At 38.3% G+C, this 20,419-nt stretch overlaps 1 protein-coding gene across 1 annotated transcript in view; it reads right to left on the bottom strand.

Moving 5' to 3' along the window:
* The window catches only part of LOC105915439 (voltage-dependent calcium channel gamma-2 subunit), an 85,374-nt gene that overhangs the window by 29,821 nt on the left and 35,134 nt on the right, over positions 1–20,419 (bottom strand). The window lies entirely within an intron of this gene.

Here is a 20,419-nt window from a genome sequence, read left to right as displayed (position 1 = left end):
TTTAACTGCAAACATTCCAGTGAACATTTTTTTTCTCTTTGTAGAGGTGTATTTTATTGGAAAGGTTTAAGAAATAAAATAAGCAAAATATGAAATACGATGACAAATAGACATTAACATGCTCAAATATTTTGTGTATTTATATTTAATACAGTGTATGAAAATTTATATTACACTATACATAGTCATTGTTTTTCTGATCCTGATTGGGTCAGGTTAGCTCATATTAAATATTGAGATGATGAAACCAAAATAACACTGATTATAGGAAATTACTTCAAATCATCATTTGTCAGTGCAGGTAAAAATGTCCCCAAAGAGGTAGGAAGTGATAGCGTCTATGGTCAGTATGTCTTCTGTTTGTGGCAACGGTTTTGCTCCGTTCTTTCTGCACCGGATTTACAAAGCAGATTGCACTCAATACATGCAGATACAAACACACCTATTCAGGTCTAGCAGATAGGGGCAGTGTGCTCTGCTTTCTGTGTCTGGTCACAGTTGCTTTCCCTTTAGCCACAAGCACAATAATGGCAGTGCAGAAATCAAAAATGTTAAGCCATTTTGTATTAACTTTAACAAAACGTTTTCAAACATCATCTGACCAGAATAATTACATCAAAGTAGTCAAACTGTAAAATATGCTGCAAATTATAAAACAGAGGAATATTATATTCACATAAACTTTGATCGAGTCATTTGAAAATGATAAGCGCTTAAATTGAAAACATACCAGATTATAGGATTATTGTGTATAGTATATTTAAAATTGCTATAATAATTAAATTCAATTCAATTTTATTTATATAGCCCGAATTCATGAAACATGTTAACTCAAGGCACTTTACAAAGTCAAATTGAATCAGATTATACAGATTGGGTCAGATTATACAGATTGGTCAAAACATTTTCTATATAAGGGAACCCAGTTGATTGCATGAAAGTCTTGACAAGCAGCATTCACTGCAATAATGTCTAATTATATTAGAATAAAAGAGAAACACAAAAGGTCATTGCTAAAGAGACTGGCTGTTTGCAGAGCTGTGTCCAAGCACATTAATAGAGAGGCGAAGGGAAGGAAAAGATATTGTAGAAAAAAAGTGTACAAGCAATAAAGATGACGACATCCTGGAGAGGATTGTGAAACAAAACCCATTCAAAAATGAGATTCACAAATGGTGGACTGCAGCTGGAGTCAGAGCTTCAAGAACCACCACGCACAGACGCATGCAAGACATGGTTTCAGCTGTCGCATTCCTGGTGTCGAGCCACTCTTGAACACGAGACGGTGTCAGAAGCGTCTCACCTGGGCTAAAGACAATAAGGACTGGACGGCTGCTAACCTTTGGGGTGCCATGTCATCTGCTGGTGTTGGTCCACTGTGTTTTCTGAGATCCAGCCTTCTACCAGGAAGTTTTAGAGAACTTCATGCTCCTTGCTGCTGACCAACTCTATGAAGTTTGAGATTTCATTTTCCAACACGACTTGGTGCCAAAGCTACCAGTACCTGCTTGAAGAACCATGGTGTCCCTGCTCTTAATTGGCCAGCAAACTTGCCTGACCTTAACCCCGTAGTAAATATATGGGGTATAGTGAAGATGCGATATGCCAGACCTAACAATGCAGAAGAGCTGAAGGCCACTATCAGAGCAACCTGGGCTCCCTTTACACCTGAGCAGTGCCACAGACTGATCGACTCCATGCTACGCCGCATTGCTGCAGTAAACCAGGGAAAAGGAGCCCCTTCTAAGTATTGAGGCGCTATACATGCTCATACTTTTCATGTTCATACTTTCAAGTTGGCCAACATTTCTGGAAATCCTTTTCTGCATAGGTCTTAAGTAATATTCAAATTTTCTGACACACTGACCTGACACCTTTTGCACCAAACAGTAAAAAAGGTCAAATCAAACCTCTAACAGGCTAACAGTAAAATTGTTTGCACCCCCTGTCTGCGACTCCACAATGGATAAGCAGATATAAACGATGGATAGCTTTTACTGAGTACTTCTGGGAAACCTGTTGATGTAGTTCATTGCAGAATTATATTGTTGTTTCATAACCTGTTAAGATATTCCCCAAATAACAAAAGCAATCACAATGTGAATGGCACACTCTGAACTGGTACACATAATTACTATCATTTAGCCAGCATTTAACATGTCTCTGCCTATCAGCATCATAAAAGATTCCTTATACTGGTTGCTAGGTGATATACAAAGTAGAAAGGTACAGTGAAGACACTGTTTCATCACTCCCACAACTTTAATCACAATACAATTTGTGTCGGTGTTTGTGTTTAATTTATTGCTATGTGCGCTGGTACTTTCAGGTGATTATCTCACGATTTGACAAATGCATCACTGTGTAGGAACTCCATCATGCTTTTCTTCTTCCACCAACACAACCCTCTATCTCTGTCTCTTTTTCTCTCCGTCTATCCCTTTCACACGATCCCTCACTTGCTCCAACACATGCCCACCCACACTGCACCACAAGCACATGTAATCTGGAATTGCATTTTCCCTGTCCTCTCGTCTAACTCTCTCGCTCATGCCCAGCCTCCCTCTCTGAGTCTTTCACCTGCTCTCCTGTCGGTCCTTCACATACATAAATGTTGCTGCCTGTATTCTGAGGACCAGCTTCCAATTGAAACGATACTGGCAGCTATGAGCCCTTGCTTCATCCTTTGCTCTTCTTTCTCGTTACCCTTCTGCAGTTCAGATAAAAAGCACTCTTCGCGGCACCGACAGGAAAGAGGTGTAGAGAGTAAATTTCAAGTTGGGTTTTTGTGCTACATGAAACATGCACTTAACGACTGTTGGATTGAATTTACCTTGATTTATGAGCAAAATATTGACCACTATGGTAAAGCAATAAAGTATTATCAAGGACTTACAGATATATACAGGAACTATGTATTGGATGAGATCAGACTGGTTGAAGACCTAAGCTGTTGCTTAAGGGCCCCAAGCCACCAGGAACTAGAGATGTAACAATACATCGATTAACATTGATATATCAATATAATGATTAAGAATCCAATCAATGCAAACAAAAAATATTGATCTCTATCGTAATTTTTTAATACGTGTCTTTATTTTGAAATTCACACACAAGACTATAATGAACAGTTAATAATGATCTATTATTATTATTAGTAGTAGTATTTTAAAATTAGACAAATGCTGTTTTTTAAAACACTCAAATCATATTTAGGTTTTTCTGTGAGTTGATATCAATGTAAATAATAGTGGTATAGAGGGGCTGATGATGTCGCATCATATCAATCGCATCGGTTGGAAATTGCAACAGACTTTGTGACATCGACAAATATCATATCACGTACCATTGTATCTTGTTAAAGATGGTTTACACCCCTACCAGAAACCCTGGTAAAGCTCCTAATGCTTCAGAAAAAATAAACATGCCAAAATTTTCAATTTGTAGTAATCTTTATGAATAATAATCATTCAAAACTTGGTTTTGAATAAACTACTTGTAACTATGCATACATTCTTTCTGTTTTATGCATATTAGACCTGCAAATTATTAACCTGTCGGTCTAATGACAACGTTCCATGTATTCTCCTCATGTAGACCCCTCAATAAATCAATCTCGTCCTTTTTTCTAGACTAAATGAGCAAATGGAGATTTAGAATGATTCATTTTCTATCATCTGAAATAGAAAGCAATGGCCTTGATGCATTGACCAAGGGACCCAGCTTGGTGTAGAGAAATGCACATCATTATCAAAGTTGTAATTTGCTGAACTTTTACTGTGAGCAGACTTGTAAGCAAACTTAAACAGCTAATAGTTTCAGGCTATCTGTCAAACTGCTCTCAACCAAGGAGAGTGTATGCGGTCACCAGAGAAGCCACACAGTACTCTCTGGTCATAGCGTCTCATCACAATTTTCTCCCCCTTACTCTTTCTCTTCCTCTCTGTGTCAGTAGTGGAGAGCAGTTCTCAAAGCAGGGAATTACACATAAAATGTATGGCGGAGATCTCCTTTCTTAAAGGGCAAATCACACTGCAGCATGATGTCCTCTCAGTTTTTGTTTTTAAGTGCATGTCACCGCTACTGAAAAACTACTTTTGGCTGAGGTCCAGTGACCTGTTTGCACTCCAGGACAACGTGGCCATTATTACTGTTAATAGCAAGAAATGAAGACGCACTGCACCACAGCGGCCGGTATGCTTTTTCATTAAATCCCTGGCCCAGCTGGATCACAAAGACCATCTATAATTACTACACTACACACCAAAGGGGGGAAGCTTGCTAACTGTTACACAAATCAATCAAGACAGGGCTGTGACTGTCTGTCTTGGATTGTCCAAAGCATGATAGTAGCAGGTTAACCTAAACCCTCCTATACTGGGTCAATCCTTTAAAAAAAGAGACGTCAAAAAGACTTTTCAGTCCTCACAAGTGTTTCGTGTTAGAAGCTCGAGAAATAACCATGCTTATTTAATAAATAGTCTAAAGTCATTCATTTTTGGGTCAATCAATACAAAATCTGTAATTGCTAGATTAATGGTAAACCTTGAAATGTAGGGCATTATAGGCACAATATTGAAATAAATAAGCATGGACAGTCTTTATATTTTTGGTTCTGTGGTGGGCGGTGGTTAACGGGTTTAATTGGAAGTGGAACCCTAAATCAAATCTTTTTAGATCCCTATGCTGGTCCAGTTCTGCTCAAGATTACAAAAGGGTCTCTGCAAAAGACGCATGCTCAAGAAAATCAATTTTTAATTTCATTTATGCTCCACACACCATTACTGTACTTTATTTAGCCTTTACAGCTGTAGTGTCATGACATGACCAGAATGTTTTTGTCAACATCGTCATTTGCATATTTCAGCAGCACTAACATCAACCAGGCTTTTCCTTCTTCTTCTTCTTCTTCTCCATGAAACACTTCTGTTCTCCCCTCCTTCTCCCTCCTCTCGACACTGTTGTCATAATGAAGTGTCGCTCTCCCAAATTGCCCCTTTTAAATTATACATTCAGCTTAAACATGGAAGAGATACTATTATTCTGATATCAACCTGCACCTCTGGGGTCAAGAACAGTTCTGGTACCCACTTATGCCCACAGCAAGAGGGGCTGATTTATGCTAATATGATGAGACCCTGATGACCCTCTCTTCTGTCACAAGCCAATCAGAAGCCTGCTTATCGACTGACCTCCTAGCCATTAAGGATAAGTTAATGTAGGGTGATAAAGCCCTCGCAGGCAACCTTTTATGTAGTATTAACATCTCAACCCTCATTGCAACATGAAGCGGATTTTTGCTTGTGTGTGTACGTGCAAGAAGGAGAAATGTGAATTGCGAATGCTTTCCACTCAACCGGCTGTTATGTGAATATTTGGCAAAGTTGGTTTATTTCATACGGTAATTATGAATCAGTCTGTCTGCATACTAAACTACTAATTAGAAACCTTTAAAGTCAAACTTTTTTTTTTATCAGCTAAGGATTACAAAGGTGAGCCACAAAATAAATTTGCAGGTATTTCTTTTCTTTATCTATTAATATTAATTCACAGTGGACCTTTTTTCCTTTCATCACAATCTTTAAACATTTGCTGTATTTGTGTTTCAAAAGAAGGTCCAATTAAAAATTGCTTATTCTAAAAGTTGTTTGAGCTCCCTCCAAAGATTTAACATTTTCTTTCTTTCTTTTTAATAGGCTAATATTGCTGCATTCATGGGTGGCTGAGAATCCAGAATTCCCCATATTCCTCCCAAAATCCCCAACACTCTTAACAAGAGGTTTGTTTTAATAGCAGAGATAAAAACAAAAGGATTCTTAAAAGTAGTAGGCAAATGAATGGTAGAATGAAAGGCAGGTTTGTATCTAACTGGATAGTAAAAATAAAAGCAAGAATAATATCGTTCTGATTTCTAAATCATTTAAATTTTCTCCCAAAGTAACCATGTAATACAAAAGTCCAAAAAAGCACATTAAAAGTTTATTTCTGGTAAAGGGGAGGATTTCTTTCCGCTGTTGCCACATGCATGCTCAGTATGAGCGGTTGCTGCAAAGTCAACAACACAATGCCAGCGACGGTCCACTGTTGCAAAACTATGACTCGATGCACTGTGCTGGGTTTCCTTAAATAGAAAACGTGTATATATAATGTTTTAGAATTATTAATGCTATACATGAGAATAAAATTGTGAATAAAAAAAGAAAAGTTACCATGAGCAAAAATAGATTATTATTATCAATAAAGTAACACATTTCAGAAGTAAAACTCGGATATAGAAGGACGGAGATAACCGCAAAAAGCTCGCACTTCATTAAACAACTTCTTTGTAAGCCGCATTTCATTTTAATCTTTGAACCCCGACAGCGTATTTCATTTCTACACAATTTCTGAACACGTTCGACAATAGAAAGACCCATTAAAGATAATTGTAATAAACGTGGAATTAGATTCTTACCCCATTTGGTCTAACTAATTTAGAGTAAGCAATTACTTTTCCTATCATCGGGTTTGCACATGTGCGCACGCACAATGCATACAGCAGTTTGATGTGTAGTGCCAACTTGGAAAAGAGAAACAGAGGCACTCAGGGAACTGCTGGGTTTGCTGTTTGAAAAAAAAAGAAAAGAAAAAACGGTTCCAATTGGATTTTGATTTCTTTGAGGAGGGTGACCTGTGCTCTGCACTGTGCATAAAACACAGACGCTAATACATTCATTTTAATGTGGCTATAAATGGGAGGCACAAAGGATGACAATGCTGAAAGGGGTTCAAGGATCTTTCTCAATCAAGTATTAAGATTTAAGCCTAAGTAAGGATACAACTTATCCCTAGAGTTTGATTGAATAAGTTCACGCAAAATGACTCAGATCCAAGGAAGAGCAATAGGAAAGTGGTCTAATTTGTGTCCCTTTATTCAGTCTAGACGTTAGTTTATTTAGTCTTAGAAAAGAAAACTTAAGTATGCTGACTACTATTTTTCCATGTTATACAGGGTTAGATTTAATGTTAAAAATATAACAATCTAAAAAATTAAATTTTGCTTAAAAAAAATAACTAAACCACTTAAATATAAGGATGAGTGTTGGCTGATTGGCAATATATATGAGTATGAACAATATAAAACAATTTCTGTTTGCCAACACAGCTATTTGACTCGTCATGTTCAAATAAAGGTAACAATTTCCCACCACCTTACTCACATTGAAAACTTTAGATAGCTTTTTAAGGTTGGTCAAACCTTGTATTCATTTTTTGCAGAACAATGCATTAAAATGTGGACCTTTTTTATCAAATGGGTCCTGCCCACAATGAGCCTGAATAAAGACTTTGAATCAAGGCTTTGTTGGGCCATTTGATCAACCCAAACTACATTTCAACATCAATCAGACATATGTCATTATAAAAACGTCATCCACTCCCATTTTCGCATTGTATGGATGATGTTATCGTCTCTGTATCTGATTGGCTAGTTTTATGCTTGACCAGCGCTGATTGGTAGGTTGTGAACCAAAAACCTTATAGGCAACAACACTCTGAAGTGTGGAAGTGGCTACTGAAGGAAGAGCACTCATCGTTAGTTATTTTCAGGGTTACTGATGTGTTTAAATATTGAATCAGATCAAGCACACAGTGTGAAAAGCTCCTAGAAAGAAACATTTATTTTCTCCGGAGGCTTACATTCAGCTGTTTCTTTAGGCTTTCACAACAAAGAAGTCAGCAGATAACACAGTATTAGTTTGTACATTAATGCTGAACTGGGCAAGCCACTTCTGCTAAACACTGGAGCTGGATGAAAGGCATTGCAGTTCTGCACAAGACAAATAAACGATAACCCTTTGACCAGCTGAAAGCACCAACAACCTATTGAATGCAAGCGCGAAACACTAAGTAATAGTTGTTAACGACGCAACAGAAAAATAAATTACTATTTTATCAGGTGCTTTTTAACAACCCCGACTCCACTTCCCCCGTTCTAGTTCCACCCTAAGTAATCAACCATATGGCACATGTCACAAAATAAATAACATAAAGCTGAACATAGTAGAACAAAGCTATTTTATTATTTTAAATAGAGCAATTGCGTCTGTCGTGGGACCTGCTGGATTGGTCATTTTTGACCGTTTTTTTTTTTAGAAGTCTTGCTGTTCTGGGAGGGGTCTACTATTTCTTCAGGGAATACGGAGAGGGACTGCTGGTAATAATGTTACCATGATCATCATGTTAACTGTGCTAAACGCTAATGTAAAGAGCTGTGTAACAATCATCTCTATCACGCGGGGTGATAGATATAAACAATTAATGATCAATCACGACAGAAAGGCTCCTTAAAACTCTGTATAGCTATATTGAACAAATAAGTGGTTGAACCGCTCAGCTTATTTGACAGTAAAACTGACATTTTTCCTCTAAAATATTAATTTGACCTTGCTGTTCATTTTCTAAAATGATCCTGTAGAAACAAAATGTACCATGTTAAGATAACATATTTATATCCCATGAACATTTAAAAAAAATAGATTTGCCAAAAAAACAAACAAATGAACATTTTCAAGGGTTAAAATGGCACAGACACATTTTCCTCCGTAGGAAAGAGCTGCAGCTGCTGTAGTTCTATTGCAAAGTAGGTCTTGTGATGTGCCACCAGTGTGGAGCACGCACAACTGGAACAAGAGCGTTACCACTTTGAGGCACACTCCAAACAGAACTGTAGACTTTCGGATGATCCGTTCTACTTAGAACTACAACATTTTTAACCTTTCAGCCGCAAGTTGAAAGTTATGCTAGAAAAAGAACTGATAGGTGAAAGCAGCCTGACATTTAGAGCGTGTGTAGTCATTTAAGACTGACTAAACTTCAAAGGAGCATTTCTGGGAAGCACAAGGAGCTAAAATCTTGGTCAAGATAAGTGTAGGCTCCTTGTAAGGAAAATGTTTAAGCGACCCCAGTGAAAGTGAACACATGTCAAATAGTTTACTCATGTTGTGGATTTATTAAGACCGTGACAGAGCTCTTAAACATATAATTATTGAAGCTGATGCAAGACAAATAAGATATATTTATCATTTTGGTCTGTGATTTCTCTTAAAGTTAGAGTCTGAATTACAATAATCTACTGTATGGTTAAATATTATAAAAAAATTATTGTATGTTTTCAAAGTAATGTTAGAATAAGTTTGATTCCTAGTAAATAGAAAACCCAATAGTGATTGGAAGCACAGAGACACAATACAGTGTGAGAGAGACCACCTGCTAACCTGGGGCTCCAAGACTACGTGGATATAAATTGGACAGTTTTACAAATGCACCAGTTGTATGCATACCAGGGAAAACCTTCATAATTTGATTTGGTTTTCCCATTCCCCACCCCCAACCCCCAACTGATCATGTTAGTATAATGGTGATAGGCTTAGCTGCAAGCACTTAGGGGCTCATACAACCTTGATCTGGCATTGACTGTACGCTAATTCTTGAGTGCTGATTTAAATGGAAATTGGCTTTAAATATAACATAAGTTATTTTAATGGTCACTTTGTCAGTCATTACAGTAGGGGCACGGCCAAAGAGGAGGCACGTGGGGCCACTGCCTCCCCTCTGGAATCTGATCTGTATCCCACATGGCCAACTTAATCGGAGGTGTCAATCATTTTTTTTTTTTTTCCAGTATTGTCAGATTTGTGTAGTTGTTGCTCGATTTAGCACCTTTTCAGACCTCATGATCAATTTTAGTAAAGAACATAAAAATAAAAAAACAATAACAATGTGTTTTTGGTAAACAAACTAAAGTGCGCCTTTTCATTTGAAACAGTTGTCAACACCAGGTTTGACAGCAAGCCTAAATGTGAACAAGGTCTAAATGTTTGGGAAATAAATGAGAGACTTCAGGTGGGGAAACAGTAATTTTCAATATTTATTTTTAATGTATTTTCAAATGGTTGAAAGTTGAAATTAGGCTGATAAGTAAGATTTGTAGAGGTAATGATTGCTCAGCAGGTTAGCTTAGAAAAATTACTTGAAGTCAATGGGAAACATTAGTTTGTGTTAGTAAAAGTGCAAAAAATAACAAGCATTAGAGTAAGTCTGTACAGATTCTGTGTGCACCCTACTAGAGTCTGTGCCCCTACCTGCCTCCCCCACCAAGAGAGAAATTCTAGACATGCCCCCGCGTTACAGAACATGGAGTCTGCTCTAAGGTACAGGCTTGCTAGTTTTGTGAATTTGAGGACTGGCTTATAAATAGATAAGCCTGTTAATGCTTGTCCTTTATTGAAAAAAAAAAAAACAGCTTTGAAGGGGAGCAAAATCAAACTCTGAGAAGAACCATGCTGTCCCCCTTTTCAGAACTCCCACAACGCTCTATCCTGTCCCCTCACTGGTGTATCCTAGTTTTGTTTAGTAAAACTTTCAGCAATGCTTTCCTCCTCCCCCTCCTCCCAACCCAATGAATACCCTTGGCACAAAAAACAGTGATAAAAAAGCGAGTGACAGGACCTAATAAAAGGAGGGCAAGAGGAAAGAGGGAAAATGAGATAAGGAAAGAGACAGCCGGAACAGAATAAAAACAAAACAGAGGGGTGATGTGAGGCGAAAAAATATGAAAGGCTCACAGAGCTGATTGCATCCCTGCGCAACGTGCTGATAAATGAGGCACAAAAAAGTTTGGTAATTAAATCATACCGGGCTGTTGTATGTTTCTTCCCAAACTCTTTCCCTGCAACACGATGTGTAGCAGACATGGCACAAGATGTCAGCCCAGACTGCAATGTGGCGTCTTTCGGGCATGGCACAAAAAAGATTTCCTAACAGATTTAATTAAAATTAAATGAATCTTAGATAGCAGGAAGTATGTGTTTCACAATAATAAGGTCATGACATATTCCAAACACAAAACCCTTTCTGTTCAGCTTGGCGAAGGTAGTTGCACACTTGTTCACATTTTATCACCTTACAAATACAAACTTAAATGTACTTTATTTAGATTTTATGTGGTAGACAAGCACAAAGTAATATAGAACTGAAGATGGTGGAAAGGATACATGGTTGTAACCCCCCCCCCCAAAAAAAAACAAAAACAAAAAAAAAACAAGAAAGGTATGTTGACCATTTGTATTTAACTCCTTTTCATCTGACACTGGTGCAAACAATGGCCAACAGAAATCCACCAGTTGCTAACGATACTGGCACTGGTGTTGGGCCCGATACCAGCGGCTTTTACAAGTACTCATACTCGTACTTGTAAAAGCCGATACTCTGAACCAATACCAATCTTGGGCTTTGTGCTGTGAAGAGCGGTCAAAAAAGGTGCCTTTTAACACAAAAATTAGATGATTGAAGCATTTCAAGACTACGCATGGCACAGAATTCAGAGTTTGCTGCAGCACATCCAAGATTGCAACAAGTACTCCTAAAACATAAGTAAAGCTCTTACCGATTTCATTGCCCGTGATGATCAGTCGTTTTCAGTTGTAAATTATATTGTTAAGTTATGTTTGATCTATAAGTCCCAATTTATTAAGTATACTGTATCGGTAGTTGGAATCGGCAAGTGTCTAAACTGATGTACTTGTACTTGGTCTGGAAAAAACTGGGATTGAAACAGCCCTAGTAAATAGTAGGGATCCAGTTCATTAGACGGCGATTACAAGATGTTACACTTGACACTGAGACAAGACAAGGTTTTAGAAAAATATTTTGGAAAACTAAAAAACCCAATATGTTAGTTTACATAAATAGAGTAGAGTTTCTAGTGGAGGTTCTACAAATTGCAACATGTGTTTTAAAAAGAAGAATCTGTGATCAGTGTAAATTACTTCAGGCCAGCTTTCACCTCTCTATAAGGTTTCATGCTCGTCTAATTCTATGGTGGCTATAATGCTGATAATGCATGCCTCGTGTTTTCACAAAAACAATAAATGTTTCATTTAATTTGAACTGTTTTGCAGAATATTTGTTTAGTTCCATATTCTCCAATTAAGAGCAGGTCAGTCAAGGTCTTTTAGATTTAGCAGATGTAACAGTAATCAATCTAGATGTTGTTGTATCTATTAAATAGAGTGGTGGTGGACTAGGGGTTAGAGAGCAGGATGCAAGGCTCCTAGTTCAGCTACCACAGACTGTCACTCTGGGTCCCTTAGCAAGATCCTTTGCCCCAGAATGCTCCCCGGGCGCCGCACAGTGGCAGCCCATTGACCCTTAGGGAGCAGTGGGCTACCACCTGGACAAAGTTCATTGAAATGTATGTTGCAATGACAAAACAAGATGATGCTTATTATAAATCACTCTCTTTATTTTTGCTACAGAGAGTCCAAAAGGGTTCCGCGCAAACAACTTCAAACTGGTGGGGTTGCAGTAAGAAGTCTGCAAGGAGACACAGCGGTGCTAAGCAGGAAGTACTTTCTAAGTTCTATGCAACAGTCTCAAACGGTGTTTTCACGTTAGGACTGCTGCCCTTCATATCCAGAGCTAATAATAGCTTCCAGATGGAATCACATGCTGACAGCAACTGAACAGACTTTGCCTTGACAAGAAATATTGTGACATTTTTTTTTTATATCTTATTACAAGTAAATAGAGCCCACCAGCATGTAATTCATTCTCAGTATAAACACAGCTGTTCTGTGAAGGCCTCATAGTTGTGGATTTTTTAAAGAAAACATTAGAAAGCTAGCAGCATCCTCAAAACCAAGGATATCCAACTGGTTGTAGGGCTAAAGGTGTGACGTCCCCCTAAAACCAACAAGCCGACCAAATAGAGCATTGGTCAGAGTGGTAATCCAGAGGCCCAGGGTTACTTTGGGTGAGCTGCAGAGATCCATGGTTTAGCAAGGAGAATCTAATGAAAGGAAAACTATCAGCCATGTTCTCTACACATATGGCCTTTATGTAAGTCTTAGGAGACGAAGAACATTATTGAAAGACAGCCATGAGAAGTCCAGTTTGTAGTTTGTCAAGAGCCATTAAGGGGACACAGCAGGTATGTGGAAGATAAGACCACAATGTAACTAGCACACCAGTTTCAACACTGAAAAGTGTATTCCATTTATGATTTTATTGCTCTGTGCACCTCTAACGAAAATACATGTTTTTGAACCGTAGGAGGAATCTGGAGTACCCAGAGAAAACCCACACATGTAAATGAAGAGAAGCAAACGGCACGGAGAAAGGCTTCAGTCGAGATTTGCACCAGAAACGTTCCTTCTGTAGAAAAAAAGACAGTGCCAACCACCATACCCCTATCTATCTTTCGCCAAAATCTTTGCATACTTTCTAAAGTCAAAATCAGCTGCATTTTTAAATCTATTTTAGCACCTTCAAATATTAATAACCAACCTCCTCATATAACCCTTAATATTCACCAGCTCTAAAAGCCCATTAAACTTAATTAACCTACAGATCTGATCAATAATTTAAGCTGAAGTCATATTTTCAGCTCATACAGTGGCTCATATCTGCTGTCGTGCTGTTAAAATGAGAATATCGGTTGGCTGCATACCCTGATCACACGCTACAGTTTTGTATTCATGATGACAGTTGTTTGATAGACTGCAATGAGAAAAGGTGAGCCGGTTTTGGTCATAGTGTCCCAAAATAAGCCCAAAATAAAAAAAAAAAACATTCTTGCTGTAATGGAAATACACAAGTGTAAATGGGTCAGAATCAGCCATTAGCTCGTAAAGGCTTACTGACTGGACTGTGAGACAGTGGGTCACTGACCATTGAAAAGGGAGGATGCTTTTTTCCCTATCCTTTTCTTTTTTTTTCCGCCCCTTCACGTTTCTCATGCTGTGTCTCTCCACCCCACCCTGCTCTATGCCTTTTCTTCCTCCTCACCCCACAACCATGATTTGCCCCCTAGTGTGTCTGTGATGGCGGTTGCGTAACATTACTAAAGAAACAGCACACCAGCGAGCATCATCAGTGAGGGTGAGGAGGGGGCTGCTGAGCAGGAAGCACTGACCCAATATCTAATGAGAGAGCACAAATATGAAGGGGAAAAGGAGCAGAGGGAAATTATAGATATCAGAACACGCAGAAAGGGACGGCAAAATAAATGTAGAAAAGAGAAATGAGGAGACTTAGCGTATGAAATCGTGAACAGGGAAAGGAGGGAGGGGGGGGGGTGTTATGATGAGATGGAGAAACAAAAAGGGGGAAAGAAAGAGGCTGGAGGGACAGTGTGGGAAGAGACAGAGAGGGGCAGACAATGAATTCAGGCAAAAAGAGTTGGGGCGTTTAAACTATAAATAACCATCATACTAGCGGCTGCACTGGTCTCCTTTGTCTCCCAATCTTTGATCCCCTTCATCCTTCACCCCACATTCAAATACTCGTCTCTCTAGATCCACATGTGTTTGATGCAAAGTTTGTAGCTTTGAGATCTATATTTTTTTTTTAGATACTTCTCATATTAAAGCATATTAAACAATTCACAATTGTTGATTTGCTTCAGTGAAACCTGCCATTTGGTTTATAGAAGGGATTTATTACCTTGTGTTGAACCTGAATAAATGGTGAGGTTAATTCGTAGGATTTTATTTCAGGTTATAATTCTGATTTCAAGTCAGGGCAGTTCAAATCATAAACACCTAACATGTAATATTTAAAGAAACCAAGGGAATCCCAAGGTTTCTTTGTAAAAAAAATAAAATGTAATTGAAGAGAGGTAAGGCTTAATGAGGTAAGAAGCTGATTTACATTTTGATGGATTGCCATACAAGCCTATTCTGAAAATACCATAAACTGCATTGGAGCAGTTTATGTTTAAAATTAACATTGACAGACATTAAAGCACCACATCCAATCAGATAATACATAGGAATATAAAAAAATCCACTTTGGTTTGGCAATTACTGAGATTTTTTTTTACATCATTTTGTCTATTTTTTTTCTATTAACTTTAAAAAAAAACTTTTTCAAAATTAACTTTTATATTAATATAACCAGAACATCTTTGCTTGTAAAGACACATCCTAGAGTTCTAAATGTAACAGTGATTGCATTCCAATACATTAATAAAATCAGCAAAACTTAGTGAAAGTAATTGAAAAAGTTAAGATTTTTCCCTTAAACTGTAGAGGCTGACTAAAAAAGTTTCTCATCAAAGTGATTTAGGGCTTTAAACTAATGTAATGTTAAAACATTTTACAGCAATTACATTCCATGAAACATTCTGTGGCATTTGAAAAGCTTCTTCAGAATTAGAGGAGATTTGAATGACATTTTAGAGTGTAACCATTGTGAAATAATTACAAATTATGGCTATAAAATGGTTATGGTTGTATTCTCAGCTTGAGTTCTCTCAACATTTTTCTCCTTTCCTTTTGCTTCAAAGGCCAATCAATGTGAAATCCTGATTTTGGATCTTATAGTGGAAATGTAAAGGAACAACGGACAGGGAAGTATTTTTATAGATAATACGTTCCAGGGGAAAACTTCCCAGAACTTTCCAGAACGTACAGAGGAAAAGTACCTTTTTCTAATTTGACGTCTGAACTTTGTAAAGTGCCTCGAGATGACATGTTTTATGAATTGGCGCTATATAAATAAAATTGAATTGAATTGAATTAATTTCAAATTTTTCTCTGCTTCTGAAAATAAGCATATACAGCATGCTGATTCTAAAAGACATTAATACACGAAGCTCCTGGAAACATATGTATATAACATTTTTTGAATGTTAGAACTTCAGCAAAAGGTAGAGCTGATGAAATTAAGAAAATAAAACACAACTGCACACTTTGTAATATATTAATATAATGAAGCACACAACTATAGTTAAGGTGGATAGCACTGTGACTAAAACATATACATGTAACACTGCCAATAATGTCAGTGCAATGACCGCCTGGGTTTTACATTTTAAGTATCTTTCCTCTCATAATATTAATAGCTTGCCTTTGTTTTCTGCGTTATGAATTCTCAACTCTCCCTTAACCAGAGAAGTACTTCAGACTGGGACAAAAATATCAAGCACACAAAAAAATATGGAGGCAGATGATGCCATAGCTGCTGACCTTATGTGTGCCACTGATGGGCATATGGGAATAAAGACAATTTGGATTTTAGAGCTTAAGTTAAAATAACATGAGAACCTCATACCTGTCAAAAAACAAAAAAAGCTAGATTTTAGTTGTTTAATTAGTTATATACACTGACATCACCACAAACGTTTTGGTGTGGTGCTTCATTAAGCTTTTGCCGCGTTAAATCCTCTTCACAAACGCTACCCGTAAACATGCTCACTCAGCAAACTATCGCGTTAAGGGAGTGTGTGCAATGCGCATGCCTCTAAAAATGAACATGCAGTGGATTAATGTTTAGATCAGTAAAATGCACGTGCCTTGCACTTCTTCATGCACCTGCACGTGTGAAGATGTGCGTCCGGTCTAAATCTATTATACATGAGCTACGCGAGCATTGTGTGTGCAGCGGTGCATGCCGTGCTGCTGTGTGCGTATATAAGAATCAGGTTCATTTGAGTGTGTAAGTGCACACACATATTTGAATATGAACCATGAGCTGTTATCCACAGGGAAGACTTGTTAACAGGTTTGACTACCACTGAGAGGAATGGTAAGAAACCAGAAGCTGTGTGCGAGTGACTGTGTGTGTGTGTAAGAGTGTTTGTCCAGGTGAATACATGCGTATATGTGTGTGTTTATGTGTCTGAAGTCCCACTGAGTCAGTGGAAGGAATGCAGGGGGTATGACTGTGAAGGGTGTGGGGGCTGGAGGCTATGACTCATCTACTGCATGGGCCTCTGGCTCTTGCTCGCTGGCTTTCCCTGCATAGCAACAGCTGTGCAAAAAAACTTACATAGGTCCATAGCAACCAGAAATGATAATGCACTGGAGTGTAAACACTGCAAGGACCACTGGTCCTACCAAAGGTTTGCTGAAGCATTTGCTAGAACTCAGGAGGTCACTTATGAAAACAGAAAATCTTTTATACGACTGCAGCTCAAAGGTGCCACAACATTGGTCAGACAGCAAGCTGAAGGAAGGAAATTTGCGATTTTAAGTTGACGTTCTGAAAGCATACGTTTGTATAGGCAAACTTGTGCATTGATTGTGACAGAACTTATAAAAAGGAAGGTGATGATTCTAGTGAATAAAATTAGGATTGTGGACAGCGACAAAAGCAGATAAAGTGGGAAGACTTAGACACAGGTGCAAGAAAAGTGGTTCACAAAACATTTATACTACCTTCAATACATACAACAAGGCATATTTATTTGTATGGCCCATGTTTAACCAGTGGATATCAAAGTATTTTCCAGAAAAACCACGGAAAGGAGCAGAGCGGTTATTCACCAAATATTTTAATAGCATGAAATACGCAGATCAAGCAAAACCCATTTAAAACTGAGCAGGAAAACAAGCGATCTGCTATACCCTGCATAAAGTCTGACATAATGTAAGAATATTTCTCAGCAAGATACATACATGTTGCAGTGATTTTTATTTTTATTATTATTTTTGTCCATATTGCTCAGCTCTACATCAAATATTTTTTCTATGCCTTCTCAGCAATTTTTTGTTTCCTGTATGGCAATGTGGCAATGAGAATTGTTGTCTTATTGCCAAAAAGACCCCAACAGATTTTACTTTCACAAGTGGAGCCTTACTGCTTTCCCCATAGTGCTCCGCTTGATTTATATATGCAATACGCTTTATTAGAATTTGTGCTGGGACTATTTCATGTTAAATGGACACTGAAACAGCAAGGTAGAAGAGGCAAAAAAAGGAGAGAAACAGATAAACAGATATAAATGAAACAAATATCTCCCAAACCCGATTTAGTCAACTAGTTTTTATCTAAAAACACCTCAGCTTGACTCATTTCTTGGACTAAAATTAATGAAAATAGTATCTCTGTGTTGTTTGCTTGCTTTCTATTCTGGTTCCATTTTAGTTTTGTGTTTGCTTTTTTCAGACATTCTCACTTCTGAAGTCAAAAATGACACCTTATTTTGATCTATTAACATTTTAAAACTAGATCCTTTGGGAGACTTCTGCAATGAAAACAAATGTGGGTGCATTTCTGCCAAAAATCAGACCTGAAGGGCGATTGCCTCACATAGGGCCAGATTAGTTCTGCTTTTTTTTTCTTAATAAATGAAAAAAATATAGATTTATAAAGAGCTGTTTTATTTATGGAAGTGTGTCTTTGTTTCAATATCTGAAACCTGTGTGAGGATCACATTTTAGTGTGATCAAAAAAGCCAAAACAGAAGAAATCTGTGAGGATACAAAATACTTTTAAGGTACAAAATACCTAAACAAAAAATATCAGCATCAGAATCGAAAGTACATTTTTAGTGACATGCAATCTAATTAAACAGTAAAAGCAAATCAAAGGGAAAGGCAGCATGTCCTCAAATGACCCCAATCATTTCTTGTTGTGTAGAGACCACAATATTGTTTGACTTTTAAAGGATTGCCTGAGCATTTTTAATAATAACACTGACGTAAAAAATATTCTATTGCAACAACAGCAATTATTATGCCACATGAATATAATTATAAAAGCTATTCATTTGCACATAAACATTATTTTGAGAAAAGTGAGCATTAAAAACCTACTGTTCAATGGTTGGTAATTGTGTGCTGATTGTCACGGTAGCCAAAGCACCCATAAACAATAATAGGTGCGGCACACAGCAAAGCTAATAAGCCATATTTGTGATGGATGATGCTTCCCAAAGACCTCACCTACTGTCTCTTTTCCTCAAATCAGCAATGCAGTAACTGAACCGAGCATTCTTCACTATCATCAGATGATTCTGAGGTTGGGAAACATAAACAAGCTTCTGCTTTATGGATCTTCAACATGGTTTCTGTGTCAACATTACCCGTGACTAAAAACCACTCAACGCAGCATCAGTCATCACCTTAGCACCTCACTCCCCTCTCTCCCTCTTTCACCTCACCCCTTTTTCCTCTCATTACAGATGTTGATCTCTGTGCAGATGTTGTTTGGGAAAAATTTGTGCCAAATCCACATCCACGACTAGCTCTCCCAACCCTCCCAGATGTTGTTTGGCACCTGTCTGCCCATCCCCATCTCCCTCTGCTTTTCTGTCTCTCATTCCTCCTCATCCTCGTCTTTCCTCTTCCCTCTCTCCATTTCCTACAACAGCGTCTATCTTTTCATCTGTGCATTCTCGGCTACTTCTTTGTACCTCTACCCCAGTCCAATACCATATATCATCCTTCAGCCTCCATATATGTTTTGTTCAAGCTGTCAGTTTCTGCTTTTCTCGTTGCATTAACCTCCACCTTTATTTGCTTCATTGTCATATTTCTAAGATTAACGTAAGACAAGACAATAAATTCCTTTACTGTCCCAAAATGGGGCAATTTGGACGTGACAGTGGCAAAAATACAGATAGAGTTGCACACAATTTTTATTAGTGAGGAAATCAAGCCAATCTAATCTGAAGTTAGTTCTAAAGCAACAGGGAGTGGGCTTTATGAGAAATACCTAATATAACAACATTAAAATAAATACCTGAGTAACCATTACACAACCATTGATAATATCACACACTCAAAGACAGTGTGGGAACACTCGCATATTTACTGAACCATATGAGATAGTGTGCAACATGCATGATAGTACAGCAAGTGTACCTTAGCATGCGACAGTATAAACGATTCATGATCAGATTAGAACCTGTGCAACCATTTGCATGTTGGAAAACACTTATTGAGGCCGTTGAGAGCAGCAGAGATTATAAAGTCTAACAGTGGTTGAGAGGAACGACCTGCAGAAGCGCTCCTTGGAGCATCTGGGATGCAGCAGTCTGTCAGTGAAGGAGCTCTCAGGCTCTGCAATCCATGCATAGGGTGCGAGATATTGTCCGTCAGTGATGTTAGTTTTATTACCGTCCTTTTGTCTCCTGCCACCTGTACTGGGTCCAGGGGGCATCCCAGGACAGAGCTGGCCTTCCTAATGAGATTATCCAGCCATTTCCTCTCAGCAACAGATAAGCTGCTGCTCCAACAGACCAAACCATAGAAGATGGCGGACGCCGCCACAGAGTCAAAGAGGGTCTTCCGGAGTGTCCTCTGCACTCCAAAAGACCTTAGTGTCCTCGGCAGGTAGCAGGGCTGTAAAGAGCATCCGTGTTCTGATTCCAGTCCAGTTCATTGTTAAAGTGAACACCCATGTATTTGTAAAAATCCATCTTCACATCCGTTCCCTGGATAATCATCTGTGTAAGTGAGGTGGGTCTGCATCTGCGTCTGCAAAAGTCCTACACGAGCTCCTTTGGTTTTCCTGTTTTTAACCTGAGGTGGTTCTTCTGGGACAAGCTCTGTATCCACTGTCTATACTCTGACTCGCCCTCATCTGTAAGGAGACCGACTTTGGCTGCGTCAAGAAGGAACTTCTGTAGATGGATCCGGACCCCTGTTGG

Source organism: Fundulus heteroclitus, chromosome 5 (assembly GCF_011125445.2).
Source record: "Fundulus heteroclitus isolate FHET01 chromosome 5, MU-UCD_Fhet_4.1, whole genome shotgun sequence".
NCBI classification, from domain to species: Eukaryota; Metazoa; Chordata; class Actinopteri; order Cyprinodontiformes; family Fundulidae; genus Fundulus; species Fundulus heteroclitus.
This window is presented reverse-complemented; position numbering and strand designations above follow the sequence as displayed.